Below are 18,163 nucleotides of genomic sequence, written 5' to 3'. Positions count from 1 at the left end.
TGAAGTTGCCTCATGTCTGGTCTAGAAGAAGTGTGTTCATCTCAGACTTACCACAAAGAATTCTTTCCCAGGTGTTTGATTGGTGGGTTTTGCCAAAGTATTCATGGTCTGACTAATAGGTCAGATTTGCAGAGACCTTGGGGGTTTGCATGGACAAAACTGCCTTCCTTTGCAGCATGGGGCATGAGGTTAGCTGTCTCTAGTTACAGTCAGGCTTTGACTTCTTTAGCTGCACTGCCAGCAAGGGTGCCAGCTGTGCTGGGACTTCTGGAATGTGGGAACCTGTCTTCTAGGAACTGAACTGAGACCAATCCATTTTGCGTAGGTCAATGAACAGCTGTGAGATGAACTGACTGTCAGTCACTACAATGGTATGTCTGATTCAAAGTTATAAGTTAGGGCTGTAACTCCATGCTTGATGCACCCAAGGGTGTGTTTGGGTAGAACTGAGATCGGTGAAAGTAATGTGCTATAAAGCTTAGGCACAGCTGAGAAGATAAAATTTCAGTCTTTGTATTTTTTTTCATCTATACAGTGTAGTTTTTCCATACCACTTAAACCAGTTGTTTTGATTCTAAAATTAATTTTCCAAAGAAACACAGAGATGGAATAAATTAATATCCTTTTCATGCTTTTAATGTGCTGCTCAGGGTTTTTATGTTTCAATTTCTTCCCCTTTTATAGATATTTTCTTTCCTCTGATGCGGCTCTTTTACCTGGAAGACCAACCATCTAAAAATAAATTGCCAGACAAAATCTTTAATCTGGAGTTAAGGTTATAAATGAATGAAATTGGAAGACCTTAGAAGAATCTTGATGAATATTAAATAAATAAAAAACCTGAAATCTAGGAAACTCAAAATTGGAGTTGCATGGTAAAAATAGTGATTTTTAAAAAAGCCCAATGGAATGTGTGGTTTTGCTTCCAAAGTAAGGCAACAATGGTGAGATGGATTGAAGAAGGGGTTGGGAGCTAAGAGACCTGGAGTAAAATTCCAAAGTCACTAGTGATTTTAAGGGCCTTAGTGTTAGTGTGCTCAACTTGAGACACCTAGAAACAGTCTGATTTTCAGAACGTGCATTTCATATGCCTCCTGCAGGTGTCCCCTTTTAAGGTGTTTCAAATTGGGAACCCAAACCTTGCAGAACTGAAAATCAGTGTGGGATACATCCACCTAAGTCCAACATCTACGTGCCAGTGAGGTCCTCAGAACCCCTGCGCTGTGTAAATGCCTAAGGATACGTCTATACTGCATGGCTATTTTGGGATGCCAGAGATATCCCAAAATAGCTACCCCGCATCTACACAAAATATTTTTCACAATTACAGGCGAGCTATTTCACCATCCCACTAAACCTCGTTGCACAAAGGTTAAGGGGTCGCTTGAAATAGCACACTACTTTGAAATTTGGTGCTGTGTAGAAATTTGTGTAGCGCAAATTGCATATCTTATTTCGAGTTTAAGGTGCTGTGTAAATCCATGGTCACCAACCCATTGATCGTGATTGACTTGTTGATCCTGGGGGCTCGACCAGTTGATCGCGAGGCTTTTGGGGGACCCCCTCGCTGCTTCCCACCCCCAAGATGAATGCCACACTGACACTACCTCCAGGGATAATGGAGGTAGCGTGGGCTTCCTGTGGCGTGGGGGGGTATTCTGCAGTTGTATGCCAGGTTCCAGAAGTGCGCGGTCTGCTCTTTCCTCCCCCAAACAGCCAGCACGGTACCTAAAATGCTGGTCCGTCGCGTGCTGGGTATTTTGTTTCCCTGCTGCCTTCCTGCACGTGGCGAAAGTAAGGGGGCGAGGGAGTGGGAGTCCGGGACTGCACCAGCTCCAACTGCTCAGGCAGCACACGCTGCCGCGGGAAGCGGAGGAGCAAGGTGTGCGCTGCCCGAGCAGTTGGAGCTGGCGCGGTCTAGGACTCCCCCTCCCCCCATGCAGGAAGGCAGCAGGCGCGCGACAGACCAGTGTTTCAGTTACCACACCGCTGTTTGGAGGATAGGGGAGCAGCCCGCACACTTCCTGGGCCTTGGTGCACAGCTGCAGGATCCCCAGGTACTTGCCCCTGTCCCCTTCCCCTGCCCAGACCCACAGAAGTACCCTGTCCCCTGCCCCAGCACCGACTGGCACCCTGCTCCCTGCCCCGGCACCCATTGACACCCTGCCCCAGCATCCACTGGCACTCTGTCCCCTGCCTTGGCACCCTCAAGCATCCTGTCCCCTGCCACAGCACCCTGTCCCCTGCTCCCACCAGCACAGGTGGGGCCACATTCGTGAGGTTTGAGAGGTTTGGAGGGGTTGTGTTTTTGTATCTCACTTGTGTGGCCCCGACTGACTTTTCTGTGCGTCAGTGACCTCTGACTCAAAACAGGTTCCCCGGCCCTTTCATAAATAAAGACAATGCTGAAACCTTTTGTGTTTGACATAATATTTTATTTAAAAATGAAGCCTGGCCATCAATCCCTCAATTGGGGCCAAACCCTCATCTGGCCACAGCATCATAACACTCCTGTACTCTCCACCCCAACCCCAAATCTGAGCCTATCATACACTGGAACCCCCTGTCCTGAGCCTCTCACATCCCCAAATTCCTGCACTCCCAAATCCTCAGTCTTCTGCCATAACAGTTTTGCACCATTCACACACTGCAAATCTGTGTCCTGAGCCCATCATCTCCCAACCTCCATGCCCTGAGCCCCTCACACACCCCAATCCAAACTCCTGCACTCTCACATCTACAAGCCTGTGGCTTGCTCAGCACCCCAGTGCTCCACCTGACCCCAACACTCTCCAGCTTGGAGCCCCCTCCCTGAGTCAGCAACCCCTTCTCCACATCCTCCTGCATCCAAATTCCCTCCCAGAGCTTGCACCTCTCACCTCTTCACACACCCAGATCCCTCATTCCCACCCCAGAGCCCGCATATCCTGTCTCAACCCAGTGAGGATACGGCTAGACTGCAGGAGATTTTCTGGCAAACACGAGGAATGGGGGGGGGTTTCCAAAAGAAGGGACAAATATGCTCACAACTTCTAGCTATGTTAATATCCTGAATCAATTCTCCCAACAGGCCATATTCATCATGAAATCCAAATAATGACTTTGATACAGTTGGTTCTTAGCATAAACATTTACATTGTGCTTGTGACAGCGTAGATTAATATGGGTCTTTGTCCCTCTCTAGTGGCTGGTCCACATTAGAGTTAATGAGACTTACAGCTCCAACTATGCTAAAGGAAACCCGTCAGAGAGCGCCAGTGGGGTCATTTTGATATTTCTGTATGAATACATGAAACAATTATTCATGCAAATACATCACATTTCAGCAATTGGACATGTCTAATGTGTGTACAATCTTCATTCTCATTTCTTTACCCCTTTCGAAAAAGGGGACAGGAATAAAAGCTTCTGCAGGCATTTATTCCAGCAGGATGTCTGCTAATGAATGTAAGAAACAGACTTTGTCTCCCATGCTCTCCCCTCTATCTCATTCCCTCTCTGTTATCTTATGCTCTACTCTGTCTTCACTCTCCCTTTCCCCTCCATTTAACAGTGACTTCACTTGAAATGTTTCCACTTGCCTAGGAGTGAGTACTAGTGCAGTCAGTATTCCCCATTGCACAAACCAGTGAAATCTTTCAAAATAGTAGCAACATCTTCAGTGCAATCCTAGTAACTTCCTCCCTCCTTCTACTCTCTCGGCCCAGCATTAACCACAACTGAATTCATAGCTGTGACACAAGAACATAAGAAGGGTCATAATGGGTCAGACCAAAGGTCCATCTAGCCCAGTATCTTCCAACAGTGGCCAACGCCGGATGTCCCAGAGGGAGTGAACAGAATAGGTAATCATCATGTAATCCCTCTATTATCATCTATTTCCAGTCTCTGACAAACAGAAGTGACGGACACCATTCCTACCTATCCTGACATAGGGTATGTCTACACTACCACCCTAGTTTGAACTAGGGTGGTAATGTTGGCAACCGGAGTTGCAAATGAAGCCCGGGATTTGAATTTCCCAGGCTTCATTTGCATATTGCCGGGCGCCGCCATTTTTAAATGTCCGCTAGTGCGGACTCCGTGCCCCGCGGCTACACATGGCAAGGACTAGGTAGTTTGGATTAGGCTTCCTATTCCGAACTACCGTTACTCCTCATGGAAGCCTAATCCGAACTACATAGTCCGTGCCGCATGTAGCCGCGGGGCACGGAGTCCGCACTAGTGGACAGCTCTTTTTTGAACCCTGTTAAAGTTCTGGTCTTCACAACATGCTCTGGCAAGGAGTTCCACAGGTTGACTGTACACTTCATGAAGAAAAACTTCCTTTTGTTTATTTTAAACCTGCTTCCTATTAATTTAATTTGGTGACCCCCTACTTCTGATGTTATGGGAACAAGTAAATAACTTTTCCTTATTCACTTTCTCCATACCTGTCATGATTTTTTACACCTCGATCATACCACCCCTTAGTCTCCTCTTTTCTAAGCTGAAAAATCCCTCTTTTCTAGTCCTGAAAAGAATGGAGCCAAGGGCAAAACACCCCTTTAAGCTGCCCTGTAACATTTTGTAAGGACATCGGCAAGAACTTTTTCACATCTGTTGAAGTTTAGATTAATTAACTTAGTCCCCTAGCACTCCTGTGAAGTAGGTAAGTAATGTTTGTGTTTGGGAAAACTCAGGCAAGGGAGTTGCCAATGATTATACAAGAAATCTGAGGCCTAGTCAGGTCTCCAAGTTATGGTTGGATTTATACTTTACATGCTCTAGGTACAGTATCTTCAATGCCCTTCTTTCCCTTCCATGTGTCCTTGCCCAGATCCCCTCCTCCTGCATCCCCATGTGGGCCTGTGACCTCCCAGCAGTCCTGTGTGGCCTGCTCTGTTTCCCACCCTGGCTCCAAGAAGGCTGATGAGACTTCTCTCTTAAGGAAAAAATGCACCCATTACCATTATCTGCCTGCTGGCCATTTGCCAACACCTGCCAGACCAGGTAGCCTCACCAGGTCAGGCTGTTCCGGCATTACAGTGGCTTCTTGTGGGGGAAAGCAGAACTGCAGCACATTTTTAGTAGAAAAAAGAATTTTCCCTCCCTGGGACAACAATTTTGCACATGCTACAAATGTCACCTTTGAGAGGCACAACACGAGACAAGCAGTGTGTGGGACTTCTTGGCAGGGGTGGAGCAGATCAGGAGGCTCCCCTCTTTCCAAGAACTGAGCAGTGTAACCAGCGGCAACAGGTCAGCAAATTAGCCCCAAACACGACACCTTGAAACTGCTAAAACCTCCTAGGACTGACAGCTAAAAATAACCCAGTTGGGCTAGAAAATCACATACTTAGCAAATTGTCCCTAGAAAGTCAGCACCCTTATGGCTAGTGTGCCTAACTGGAAATCTAGCTCTGGTCCTACCCATAAGATCCTTCTTGCTTCTCATTGCACTCATGTTCCCACATGAAACAAACAAATATACCTGTTATGTGGTATATTTGATGGATTTTTGTATTGGTACAAGATATGTACATTGTATGAAACTATTTAAAATATGAGGCGGAATCATCAAGGCTTCCAGAATATTCCACCATGTCCATGGGAGGTGAGACAGGCACTATGTCTGAATTTCAACATTGATGATAATGTAAAATTTGCCTCTCCCATGCACAAATTTCTGCTAAAGAAGATACTGATGGTGATTTTCACATCTGTGGATTGATTTAGTCACACCAGGCTTTGGTCCGAAAAGAACTGAGATGGCAAGGTAACAGAGTGCCCATTTGAGAGAGGAGGGGCATTCCCTAAAGAATGTGAAAAGCCAGTAATCAACATAAATTTGTCCTAAAACCTCATCTTGCCAAGGAGAGTAAATCTGAAATCACTACATCACTACCTTAAGTAGGCAATGAAGGAATCATGCAGATACAGGTATATGCTACTTATGCCTATAATTGTTATTTCCACTAGGTGGCTGTCTGTCACCTCACAGGATTTAAGTACTGTAAAATAGTAGCTGTCATGCCTTGTAAGTATAACAGAGGCTATTCAAACAATGGGATAAATCTAATTACTTGTGATCCAGGTGGGAAAATCCAGAGGTTCACAGAAATACTGTTCTGCATAGTAGTAATTGCATTCTTAGCTACACAAAGCAAACCAAAACATTCCATAGTGACTGCATTTAATTTAAAACACAATGCTGTATTCCTGAGGTGAACAAACAAAGAAATTAGGCATTGAGAAACCTATTAGTCATCTTATACATCCTTCTGCAAATGCAGGTTTGTTCCTTGTAGAATGTTTTTGAAAGTTTTGTTCTGATTCAAATTACAATAAACATATCTAGAATAAGACTTCCCACTATTTTTCTTGTTCTTCCTAGGGAAGGTGCTTTCCTTGGGAAATCCATTTAGATTATTTTCTTGATATTCACTGAGAACTTTCTTTCACCTGAATTACTTAAAGGACTGTTACCCTTGACTTATCAAAAAATTAAAGAAAAATGCCTGCAAAGTACAGCTTGTTTGAAATAATGACTAAAAGGACCATTATACGATTGTATAGTGTGGTAGCTATGTCAGTACCAAGATATTTGAGAGACAAGGCAGGTGAAACAATACCTTTTTATTGGACCAACTTCTGTTGGTGAAAAAGAACTCTGTGTAGCTAGAAAGCTTGTCTTCTCACCAGAACAAATTGGTCCAATACAAGATATTACCTCACCCACATTGTCTTATTATAAGATTGCCTTTTTAGACTTGTTTCCCTACATGAATCAAATAATAGCAATCCTTTTAGTGAATATAAAATATTAGCAAATGTTTAGATTCTTGTAAATATTGCTATGTCTTAGGGAGCAAAGCCTCCCACAAATTATGTGTAAAGTTTTATGAAGCTAAATTGGAGCATAAACAATCCACTAAAAATCGGCTAATGACACCGCCACGTGCTTTATGAAAATTGACTTATGAATATAAATATACACAACTTGGAGATACTTTGGACAAAATGCCTCCTGTAACCTCTCAATGTTAATGATACAATTTGTTGGATCTGTACTTTCTATTTTGGTGCATGTATCATTCTTGTATGAGAAGTTAGAAATATGAACTATGAGACTATTTGTAGTTTTAAATGTACTACTAACAGCCATTACTAGCACTCCACCCCCCAAGTCTTAATGACTTGGTGATCCCCTTAACAGCTTGTGACCAGCTTTGTTTGTCCTTTAAGTCCAAAAGTGATTGGACTAGTATTACATGTGACCATACCACCTGGTACTGGGATTCCATTTTGACCCAGGAATTTTTTCACGGAAGGGGGACTGTAGAACAAAAGATTCCTGCCCTGGGGAAAAGACTATGTAAGTGAGGGGAAGCTATCAGCTCTTAGTCTTTGACTGGACTGGAAAACCCTGAAAAGAAAGAAAGGGCTGGGGATCTAGGTCAGAATAAAAAAGTTTCTATCTGAAGATTATGCCAAGGACAAGAACAGCTATTTAGAGTAAGAATCTGCTTGCAATAAGTTTTTTAGTGAATTAGAACTAGCCATGCATTTTCTTTTCATTCTAGGGGTACGTCTACACTACAGCGCTAGTTCGAACTAACTTAGTTCGAATTAGTTAATTCGAACTAAGCTAATTCGAACTAACGCGTCTAGAACTAAAAACTAGTTCGAATTAGCGTTTTGCTAATTCGAACTAGCAAGTCCACATTGAGTGGACTCTGAACAGGGCTTAAGGATGGCCGGAAGCAGTGCCGGCAGGGCATAAGAGGAGGACTTAGAGCATGGAGATGCTGTCTCAGGCTAGCTGAGGGCTGCGCTTAAAGGGTCCCGACCCCCACCCCGGACAGACAGTTCTAAGGGGTGCCCTGCTTGCAAAGAAGTTCTGGCTTGGAGTGCCCGGAGTACCCACACTGGGCACATCACACCACTCGGCCATCAGCCCGGCTGCACTTGCCGCAGGCTGCCATCTGGGGAGAGGGGGTAATTGGGGGGCTGCAGGAGAGCTTCCACCCCCAGAAGCCCACAGAGCCAGCCCAGTCCTCCCCATCGGGGGCTCGTACCCCATTCCTCCCTCACCTCCTTCCACTTACCCTTCCCTAGCCCCCCTTCTTATTGATGTACAAAATAAAGATAACGTTTCTTCCATCATTAACTCTGTCTTTATTGAAAAAAACTGGGGGAGACTGGGAAAAGGAGGTGGGAGAGGGGAAGAGAAAGGCTGGGAGAAGGGAGGGCAACTAACATGATCAGGGGTTGGGAACAGGTCCCAGATGAAGAAAGGCTACAGAGACTGGGACTGTTCAGCTTAGAAAAGAGGAGACGGAGGGGGGAGAGGATAGAGGTCTCTAAAAGCAGGGGTTGGGTGGAGAGAGTGCATTCAGAAAAGTTCTTCCTGAGTTCCCATAAAGAAGGACTAGAGGACACCAAAGGAAAGGAATGGGTAGCAGGCTTGAAACTAGTAAGAGAAAGTTGTTCTTCTTGCCAAAGCAAATAGTTAACCTGCGGAACTCCTTGCTGCAGGAGGCTCTGAAGGCTACAACTAGAACAGAGTTTAAAGGGAAGTGAGATAAAGTCATGGAGGTTGGGTCCATGGAATGGTATTAGCCAGGGGGTAGGAGTGGTGTCCCTGCCCAAAGTTTGTGGAAGGCTGGAGAGGGATGGCACGAGACAAATGGCTTGGTCACTGTCTTCGGTCCATCCCCTCCAGGGTCCCTAGGGTTGGCCGCTGTCGGCAGACAGGCTCCTGGGCTAGATGGACCTTTGGTCTGACCCAGGACGGCCATTGTAAGCTCAGGGCTCAGGGTCGGGGGTCTCAGTGGACCCCCTTGATTTTCATGCACACCTGCTCCTGGGTGGCCAGGCTGGCAGCTATCCTGCCCTAGCCGGCCACTTTCCTGTGCCTAGTGCGGAGATCGTGGACGAGGTCCACGATGTCCGCACTAGCCCAGGAAGGTGCCCGCCTCTTGCGGTCCAGGGCAAGCTCCCGGGAGCCGCCAGCCTGGTCCCGGCAAGAGGGGGTGGGCTGGGGGGCATCGGGTGGGTGGCTCTGTGCCGTGCCAGGTGCAGGGTCTGCTAGCTGGGTGCTGGCAGGCTTGCACCTGGCACGGGCACCGTAGCCAGCCCGAGCCCCTTTAAGGGGTCCGGGGCAGGGAGGGGGGCATAGAGTTTCCCTGGTGTTGGCCAGAGTGGCCACCAGGGAAACCTGGGGAGGGCTAGCCTCCCACTAGTTCGAACTAAAGGGCTACACAGCCCTTAGTTCGAACTAGTTAGTTCGAACTAGGCGTTAGTCCTCGTAAAATGAGGTTTACCTAGTTCGAACTAAGCGCTCCGCTAGTTCGATTCAAATTCGAACTAGCGGAGCGCTAGTGTAGCACCTATTAAAGGTAGTTCGAACTAACGTCCGTTAGTTCGAACTAACTTTGTAGTGTAGACATACCCTAACATAGTAACTTACTTTGATCTGTCTGTTTTCACTTGCAACCACTTAAATCCTACTGTTTGTACTTAAGAAAAACACTTTTGTTTACTATCAGGCCCAGCATAAATAATTGTTACCTTTGGGGGAATGACCAGTGTGTGTATCTCTTTCATTGATTAAAAAGGATGAACAGCCTCATGAGCTTTCCTTGTGTAAAATTTTTACAGAGTAAGATGGATTTATTTGGAACAAAATACAGGACTATGTAGCACTTTAAAGACTAGCAAGATGGTTTATTAGATGATGAGCTTTCGTGGGCCAGATCCACTTCCTCAGATCAAATAGTGGAAGAAAATAGTCACAACCATATATACCAAAGGATACAATTAAAAAAAAAAGGAACACATATGAAAAGGACAAATCACATTTCAGAACAGAAGGAGGATGCGGGGGGCGGGAAGGGAGGTAAATATCTGTGAGTTAATGATATTAGAGGTGGGGAAAGGTAGATGTCTGTGAGCTAATGGTATTAGAGGTGATAATTGTAGAAGCTATATTTGTAATGGGTAAGGTAGTTGGTGTCTTTGTTGAGCCCCCCCCGCGGTGAGTGTAGAAGTTTAGCATGAATGACAGTTCCATCACCGACGGTGGATCTGCCCACCCGGAACTGGTGTGCCACTGATCGGTATCTGTTCAGGGTGGCCAGCTTCCATAGCGCGATGGCGACCCTCTTGTCGACAGGGATGGGTGCATGCAGCCGGGTGGTGGCTCTCTCTAGTGCAGGGGCAAGCCAGGCACATAGCTCTAGGAATGTCTGCATGCAGAAGTTCCGGAGCCATTGCTGGTCATCCCATTGCCCCAGGACCAGCCGGTCCCACCAGTCCGTACTGGTGTCCAGTCTCCACAGTGGCCTCTCTGTGGTGAGGGAGTCCAAAGCGACCTGCGCCTCCAGGTCCTGGAAGAGGAGGGCACCAGCCTGGAGCACCAGCTGCAGGCACTCCAAAATTGCCAGAAAGGGCCAGAGCAGGCACATGGCCACTGCTGGCTCCATGGTAGACAAAACAAGCAAGATGAAAAAAAAACCAGGCAAAGGCACTAAAAGGCAAAAGGCGGTGGTGTCCAAAAAGGCAGAGGGCAACCACCAAAACTGCTACCACTGTCAATCTCTGCACGAGGTCCTATAGCACGCAGCAGGAGAGAAACGGCTGTCCGGGGAGATCCCTTTAAGCACATATCTCAAAGGAGCTCCAGCCCCCGCCCCCGGAAAGGGCTGGTGCCCTTTTGCCCTCTTCAAAATATTCCGGGATTCTGCTTTTGCGCAAAAGCCTCTCGCCAATGTAGACGCGCTTTTGCGCAAAAGCGCATTGTTGTTACGATAACTCCGGGACCAATCTAGACGCTCTTTTGCGGAAATACTTTTAACAGAAAAACTTTTCCGTTAAAAGTATTTCCACAAAATCATGCCAGTCTAGACGTAGCTTGTGTGTTACAAAAGCTTCAGGGGGGCAGCTGAGTTAGTCTGTAACTGGAATCTGTCCACAAGCAGAAAGGAGAGATAAGAGATGGGGTTAAAAGTGTAATAGGATATGGTGGGAGTTTAATATAGGAGCTTACACTGGAAGGCTGCCTGGCTCCTCTCTCAAGCCAAAGTCAAGCAACCAGTCAGGAGGTGCAAGACAAAATTCACAGGGGCTATACTTATTTTCACTCCTGTCAGACTCTGCAGCCATCTTGGGCTCTGTCTATCCAGAATCCATTGCATATGTCTTCCCTCACCCTGAAAACCAGAAGTGGGGGGGGAGGGGGAGCTGGTATTGGTCCTGCTCTTAGCTGTGCAGCTTGACTGCAAAGTAGGAGTAGTCTGCTGCTGAGGAAGCCATGGCTGTGCCACTGGTAAGTGTCTGTGTATTTGAAGCTTTAAGGGGTAATGTGATAAAAGTTGAGAAAATGTCTCTGTTAGGTTTATGAGTAGGCTATTAAGCTAACTTTTGCATATGTCTATGTGTGTTTGGATTGGGGGATTCAACCAAAAATTGTAACTCAAAGGGAGGGACTCAGCTCAAAAAGTTTGCCAATGGCTGTACTAAATTAATAATGTTACAGGGCACTGGAATTCATTTTGCCTCACAGTTATATCTCTCTGTATTATGCTAAGTAACTTTGCTCCTTTGTTTACTTTGTTCAAAAAATTGCAAAACAGTGCACTCCTTTAGACAAATTAGACACGTCTTGGTTTTTTAATCTTTCTTCCACTTATGGATAATTTCTGTTGCTCTTCTCTGATCTCCCTCCAATTTGTTAAGTCTTTCACTCAATATTCTTGTCACCTAAAAGTGAAAGCATTACTTCAGGTGCATTCTGAACAGAGCTGGATTATTTGCTCTTTGTGTTGAGATGTCATGCACCAAAATTCTATTAATCTTTTTTTGCAGCCTTTTCATATAAGCTCAGGTCTGATTTGCTGTCCACTATCAACACAAGGTCTCTTTCAGCACTGCAGCTTTCCAAAGTAAAATATTTTTTTGCATAGGTTAGTTTCACCTTACTCCTCACTAAAGTGATTAACATGCTCCTGGTTTTTTCCCCATTTTTTATTACTCTGTGCACATATCAGTGAGCTTTCTAGAATCTAGATTTCTAGTCCTAGTCACTTCACATGCATTCTATAAAATATGTGGTAAAACAGAGAAGCAATAAAATCAGAATAAACATTACAGAGGTAATTTAAGAAAATGCACAGTTTCAAAATATTTCTCTTTTAGCCTTAGATCCCCTTCTCCATTCCTGTTCTTATTACAGTTTATTTGCCATAAGTAGAGAACACATACATAGTTATTCAAAGTCAGGAAAAATGTTTTTTTAAATAGTGGATGTGCTTTGATTTCCATTTTTTGTCATGTAAAATTAGTCCCTCACTAAGAAAGAATATTGGTTTTTATTACAGTACATTATTCTGCCCTCCTGACCATCTTGACTGAGTGATTTTGGTCAATGAACTTTTACTTCTATGGAGTTACTTCAGTTAATTTGAAGAGGTGAGTGGTTAAGATGCTCTACAAGCTTCTTTAGCTAATCAGTGTGTTAGTCATTAAGGTGCTTTCATATGCCTCCAGCAATTTTAATTATATGCATATAGTACTGTTCCCTTCTGGCAATATAATTACATTAGTGTTGAAAAGGCAAATTTGTGGATGAAAAAGTCTCATGTATACACAAGAGGCACAGATGATTCAGGATTCTCTTTGGTCATTGACCTTTCATGCTAGGTGGTTACAGCGAGTTGGTTGGATAGTCTTCAGAATTAGAAAAAGCGACAAGGAGTCCTGTAGCACCTTAGGGTATGTCTATACTACAAAGTTAATTTGAACTAACAGGCGTTAGTTCGAATTAACTTTAATAGGCGCTACACTAGCGCTCTGTTAGTTCGAATTTAAATCGAACTAGCGGAGCACTTAGTTCGAACTAGGAAAACCTCATTTTATGAGGATTAAGCCTAATTCGAACTAGTTAGTTCGAATTAAGGGGTGTGTAGCCCCTTAATTCGAACTAGTGGGAGGATAGCCCTCCCCAGCTTTCCCTGGTGGCCCCAGGGAAACTCGTCTGCCCCCCTCCCGGCCCCGGACCCTTTAAAGGGGCACGGGCTGGCTACGGTGCCCGTGCCAGGTGCAAGCCTGCCAGCACCCAGCCAGCAGACCCTGCACCTGGCACGGATCGAGCCACCCACCCGATGCCCCCCTAGCCCTCCCCCTCTTCCCAGGACCAGGCTGGTGGCTCCCGGGAGCTTGCCCGGGACCGCAAGAGGCGGGCACCCGCCTGGGCTAGTGCAGACATCATGGACCTCATCCACGATCTCCGCACTAGGCACAGGAAAGCGGCCGGCTAGGGCAGGAGAGCTGCCAGCCTGGCCACCCAGGAGCAGGTGTGCAAGAGAATCAAGGGGGTCCACTGAGACCCCCGACCCTGAGCCCTGAGCTTACAATGGCCGTCCTGGGTCAGACCAAAGGTCCATCTAGCCCAGTAGCCTGTCTGCCGACAGCGGCCAACCCTAGGGACCCTGGAGGGGATGGACCGAAGACAGTGACCAAGCCATTTGTCTCGTGCCATCCCTCTCCAGCCTTCCACAAACTTTGGGCAGGGACACCACTCCTACCCCCTGGCTAATACCATTCCATGGACCCAACCTCCATGACTTTATCTCACTTCCCTTTAAACTCTGTTCTAGTTGTAGCCTTCAGAGCCTCCTGCAGCAAGGAGTTCCACAGGTTGACTCTTTGCTTTGTGAAGAACAACTTTCTGTTACTAGTTTGAAGCCTGCTACCCATTCCTTTCCTTTGGTGTCCTCTAGTCCTTCTTTATGGGAACTAATGAAGAACTTTTCTGTATGCACCCTCTCCACCCCACCCCTGCTTTTAGAGACCTCTATCATGTCCCCCCTCCGTCTCCTCTTTTCTAAGCTGAAAAGTCCCAGTCTCTTTAGCCTCTCTTCATATTGGACCTGTTCCCAACCCCTGATCATTTTAATTGCCCTCCCCTCTCCCACCTCCTTTTCCCAGTCTCTCCCGGTTGTGTTCAATAAAGACAGATTCCATTTTGGAAGACATGTTATCTTTATTTTGTACATCAAGAAGAGGGGCTAGGGAAGGGTAAGTGGAAGGAGGTGAGGGAGGAATGGGACACGAGCCCCCGATGGGGAGGACTGGGCTGGCTCTGCGGGCTTCTGGGGTTCGAAGCTCTCCTGCAGCTCCCACTTGCCCCCTCTCTCCAGATGACATCCTGCGGCAAGTGCAGCCGGGCTGATGGCCGAGTAGTGTGATGTGCCCAGTGTGGGTAGTCCGGGCAATCCAAGCCAGGACTGCTTTGCAAGCGGGGCACCCCTGAGAACTGTCTGTCCGGGGTGGGGATCGGGACCCTTTAAGCACAGCCCTCGGCTAGCCTGAGACAGCATCTCCATGCTCAAAGTCCTTCTCTGATGCCCTGCCGGCACTGCTTCCGGCCATCCTTAACCCCGGTTCAGGGTCCACTTAATGTGGACATGCTAGTTCGAATTAGCAAAACGCTAATTCGAACTAGTTTTTTAGTCTGGATCCGTTAGTTCGAATTAGCTTAGTTTGAATTAACGTTGTAGTGTAGACATACCCTTATAGACTAACAGATGTATTGGAGCATAAGCTTTCGTGGAAAAAGACCCACTTCGTCAGATGACCCACTTCGTCAGACCCACTTCTGCTCCAATACATCTGTTAGTCTATAAGGTGCTACAGGACTCCTTGTCGCTTTTGCAAATCCAGACTAACACGGCTACCCCTCTGATATTTCAAAATTAGACTTTCCCTCCTGAGATCCTGATTGTACAAGGTAATGAGTACACTGCTTCATGGGGTGGGAAGAGTAGGCAGTAAATAACATAGACTGAGCATGTGTGTGTTTGTGGAGGAGTTAGTGCAATGGTAAATAGAGCTTTCCCATTAGGCAGGAAGAGGAAGGAATCTGCTATGACCCATCCAGGTAGGGTGAAGATAAAGCAGTAGACAAATCACCATTCCCCAGTGTAGTACTGGTCAGAAAAAAAAAATTGCTGGAAAGCAACTGCTTTTCATTTCTGAGTCCCAGTTCACTGATTCAATAAGCTGCATAGGAAAGATAGAAAATATGGCAAAAGACCACCTTGGCTTAACCATGAGATCTTGCATGATCTAAATATATAAAAGGAGTCATATAAAAATGGAAGCTAGGACAAATTACAAAGAATGAATACAGGCAGTCCCCGACTTACGCGGATCCGACTTACGTCGGATCCGCACTTACGAACGGAGCTTTCTCGCCCCGGAAGTCGGGGCGAGAAAGCCCCGTTGGTAAGCTGCTCCGGTGCCCCTGGTCTGCTGCAGACCGTCTCCAGCAGACCAGGGGCACCGGGCGGGTTCCCGCGCTTCTGAGGCTTTGCCAGAGCAAAGCCTCGGAAGCGCGGGAACCGCTGCTGCTGCCACTTGGGTGCCGGTGCCTGTGGTCTGCTGGGGACTGTCCCCAGCAGACCACAGGCACCGGGACCCAAGCGGCAGCAGCGGGCGGGTTCCTGCGCTTCTGAGGCTTTGCCAGAGCAAAGCCTCAGAAGCGCGGGAACCCCCGCTGCTGCCGCATGAGACCCGGTGCCTGTGGTCTGCTGGGGACGGTCCCCAGCAGACCACAGGCACCCTGACTGAAGCCGCAGCCGCGGGGGTCCCGCGCCTCAGAGGCTTTGCCAGAGCAAAGCCTCAGAGGTCCCCAGCAGACCACAGGCCCCGCTGCCGCTGCGGCTCTGCTCCCCGTGTCCCTGGTCTGCTGGGGGGGGGGGGGCGCAGCTAGTGTGCTCCCCCCCCCAGCAGACCAGGCTTTTGTTTTGGACTCTGGGGCAGAGCAGCTGGGGCGCTGCCGATTGGTCCTGCAGCGCCCGTGGGCACTACTGGACCAACCCGGCAGCACCCCAGCTGCTCTGCCCCAGGTCCTGATTCAGCCACTGCTGGTCAGTTTCAGCAGCGGCTGAATCAGGACGTCTGGGGCAGAGCAGATGGGGTGCTGCTGGGTTGGTCCAGTAGCACCCCAGCTGCTCTGCCCCAGGCGTCCCCAAGTCAGCTTCTGCTGAAACTGACCAGCGCTGACTACAGGAAGCCCCAGGCAGAGTTGCTCTGCCCCGGGCTTCCTGGAATCAGCTGCTGATCAGTTTCAGCAGCAGCTGACTTGGGGACGCCTGGGGTTCTTAAGTTGATTCTGTATGTAAGTCAGAACTGGCGGTCAGTTTCAGCAGTGTCTGAATCTGGACGCCAGTTCCGACTTACATACAGATTCAACTTAAGAACAAACCTACAGTCCCTATCTTGTACGTAACCCGGGGACTGCCTGTATAGGCAAACAACACAGGAATGCAGGGGCAAGATTAGAAAGGCAAAGGAACAGAATGAGCTCAAACTAGCTACCGGAATAAAGGGAAACAAGAAGACTTTTTATAAATACATTAGAAGCAAGAGGAAGACCAAGGACAGGGTAGGCCCACTGCTCAGTGAGGAGGGTGAAACAGTAACAGGAAACTTGGAAATGGCAGAGTTGCTTAATGATTTCTTTGTTTCGGTCTTCACCAAGAAGTGTGAAGGAATGTCTAACACAGTGAATGCTAGTGGGAAGGGGTAGGTTTAGAAGATAAAATAAAAAAAAATAAGTTAAAAATCACATAGAAAAGTTAGATGCCTGCAAGTCACCAGAGCCTGATGAAATGCCTCCTAGAATACTTAGGGAGCTGATAGAGGAGGTATCCGAGCCTCTCACTATCATCTTTGAAAAATCATGGGAGACAGGAGAGATTCCAGAAGACTGGAAAAGGGCAAATATAGTGCCCATCTAGAAAAAGCGAAACAAGAACAACCCAGGAAACTACAGAGCAGTTAGTTTAACTTCTGTGCCAGGGAAGATAATGGAGCAAATAATTAAGGAAATCATCTGCAAACACTTGGAAGGTAGTAAGGTGATAGGGAACAGCCAGCATGGATTTGTAAAGAACAAATCATGTCAAACCAATCTGATAGCTTTCTTTGATAGGATAATGAGTCTTGTGGATAAGGGAGAAGTGGTGGATGTGGTATACCTAGACTTTAGTAAGGCATTTGATATGGTCTTGCATGATATTTTTATCTAAGTCGAGTTGTATCTTAACTAGGCAAATACAACTTAGATGGGGCTACTATAAGGTGGGTGCATAATTGGCTGGATAACCGTACTCAGAGAGTAGTTACTAATGGTTCACAATCCTGCTGGAAAGGTATAACAAATGGGGTTCCACGGGGGTCTGTTTTGGGACTGGCTCTGTTCAATATCTTCATCAATGATTTAGATATTGACATAGAAAGTACACTTATTAAGTTTGCAGATGGTACCAAGCTGGGAGGGGTGGCGACTGCTTTGCAGGATAGGGTCATAATTCAAAATGATCTGGACAAATTGGAGAAATGGTCTGAGGTAAACAGGATGAAGTTTAATAAAGACAAATGCAAAGTGCTCCACTTAGGAAGGAACAATCAGTTTCACACATACAGAATGGGAAGCGAGAAATTGGAGAGAGTCCAGAGAAGAGCAATAAGAATGATTAAAGGTTTAGAGAACATGACCTATGAAGGAAGGCTCAAAGAATAGGGTTTGTTTAGTTTGGAAAAGAGAAGATTGAGGGGGGACATGATAGCAGTTTTCAGGTATCTAAAAGGGTATCATGAGGAGGAGGGAGAAAACTTGTTCATCTTGGCCTCTGAGGATAGAACAAGAAGCAATGGGCTTAAGCGCAGCAAGGGAGGTTTAGGTTGGACGTTAGGAAAAAGTTCCCAACTGACAGGGTGGTCAAACACTGGAATAAATTGCCCAGGGAGGTTGTGGAATCTCCATCTCTGGAGATATTTGAGAGTAGGTTAGATAAATGTCTATTAGGGATGGTCTAGCCAGTAGTTGGTCCTGCCATGAGGGCAGGGGACTGGACTTGATGGCCTCTCGAGGTCCCTTCCAGTCTTAGTATTCTATAATTCTTTGATTTTATTTGGGCCAGGGATAAAAAGGTCTAATACCCTTGGGTATGTCTAGACTACATCCCTCTGTTAGCAGAGGAATGTAAATTAGACATATTGACATTGCAAATGAAGCGGGGATTTAAATCTCCCACGCTTCATTTGAATAAAAATGGCCACCACATTTTGCAGAGTCAGCAGTTTGTCGGCAAAAAGCAGCTGTCAAGATGGG

At 46.7% G+C, this 18,163-nt stretch overlaps 1 long non-coding RNA gene across 1 annotated transcript in view; it reads left to right on the top strand.

Annotated features, from left to right (window-relative positions):
• The first annotated feature begins 11,140 nt into the window (after positions 1–11,140).
• Positions 11,141–18,163, top strand: part of LOC102461070 (uncharacterized) — an 82,348-nt gene continuing 75,325 nt past the window's right edge. The window contains exons 1-2 of the long non-coding RNA XR_012900740.2: positions 11,141–11,311; positions 12,363–12,453. This is a non-coding gene — a long non-coding RNA (uncharacterized LOC102461070). The remainder of the gene's footprint in view (positions 11,312–12,362; positions 12,454–18,163) is intronic.

This window comes from Pelodiscus sinensis, chromosome 1 (assembly GCF_052426305.1).
Source record: "Pelodiscus sinensis isolate ZL-2025 chromosome 1, ASM5242630v1, whole genome shotgun sequence".
Classification (NCBI taxonomy): Eukaryota; Metazoa; Chordata; order Testudines; family Trionychidae; genus Pelodiscus; species Pelodiscus sinensis.
The sequence above is the reverse complement of the archived record's forward strand: the minus strand, read 5'-3'. Positions and strand labels throughout refer to the sequence as shown.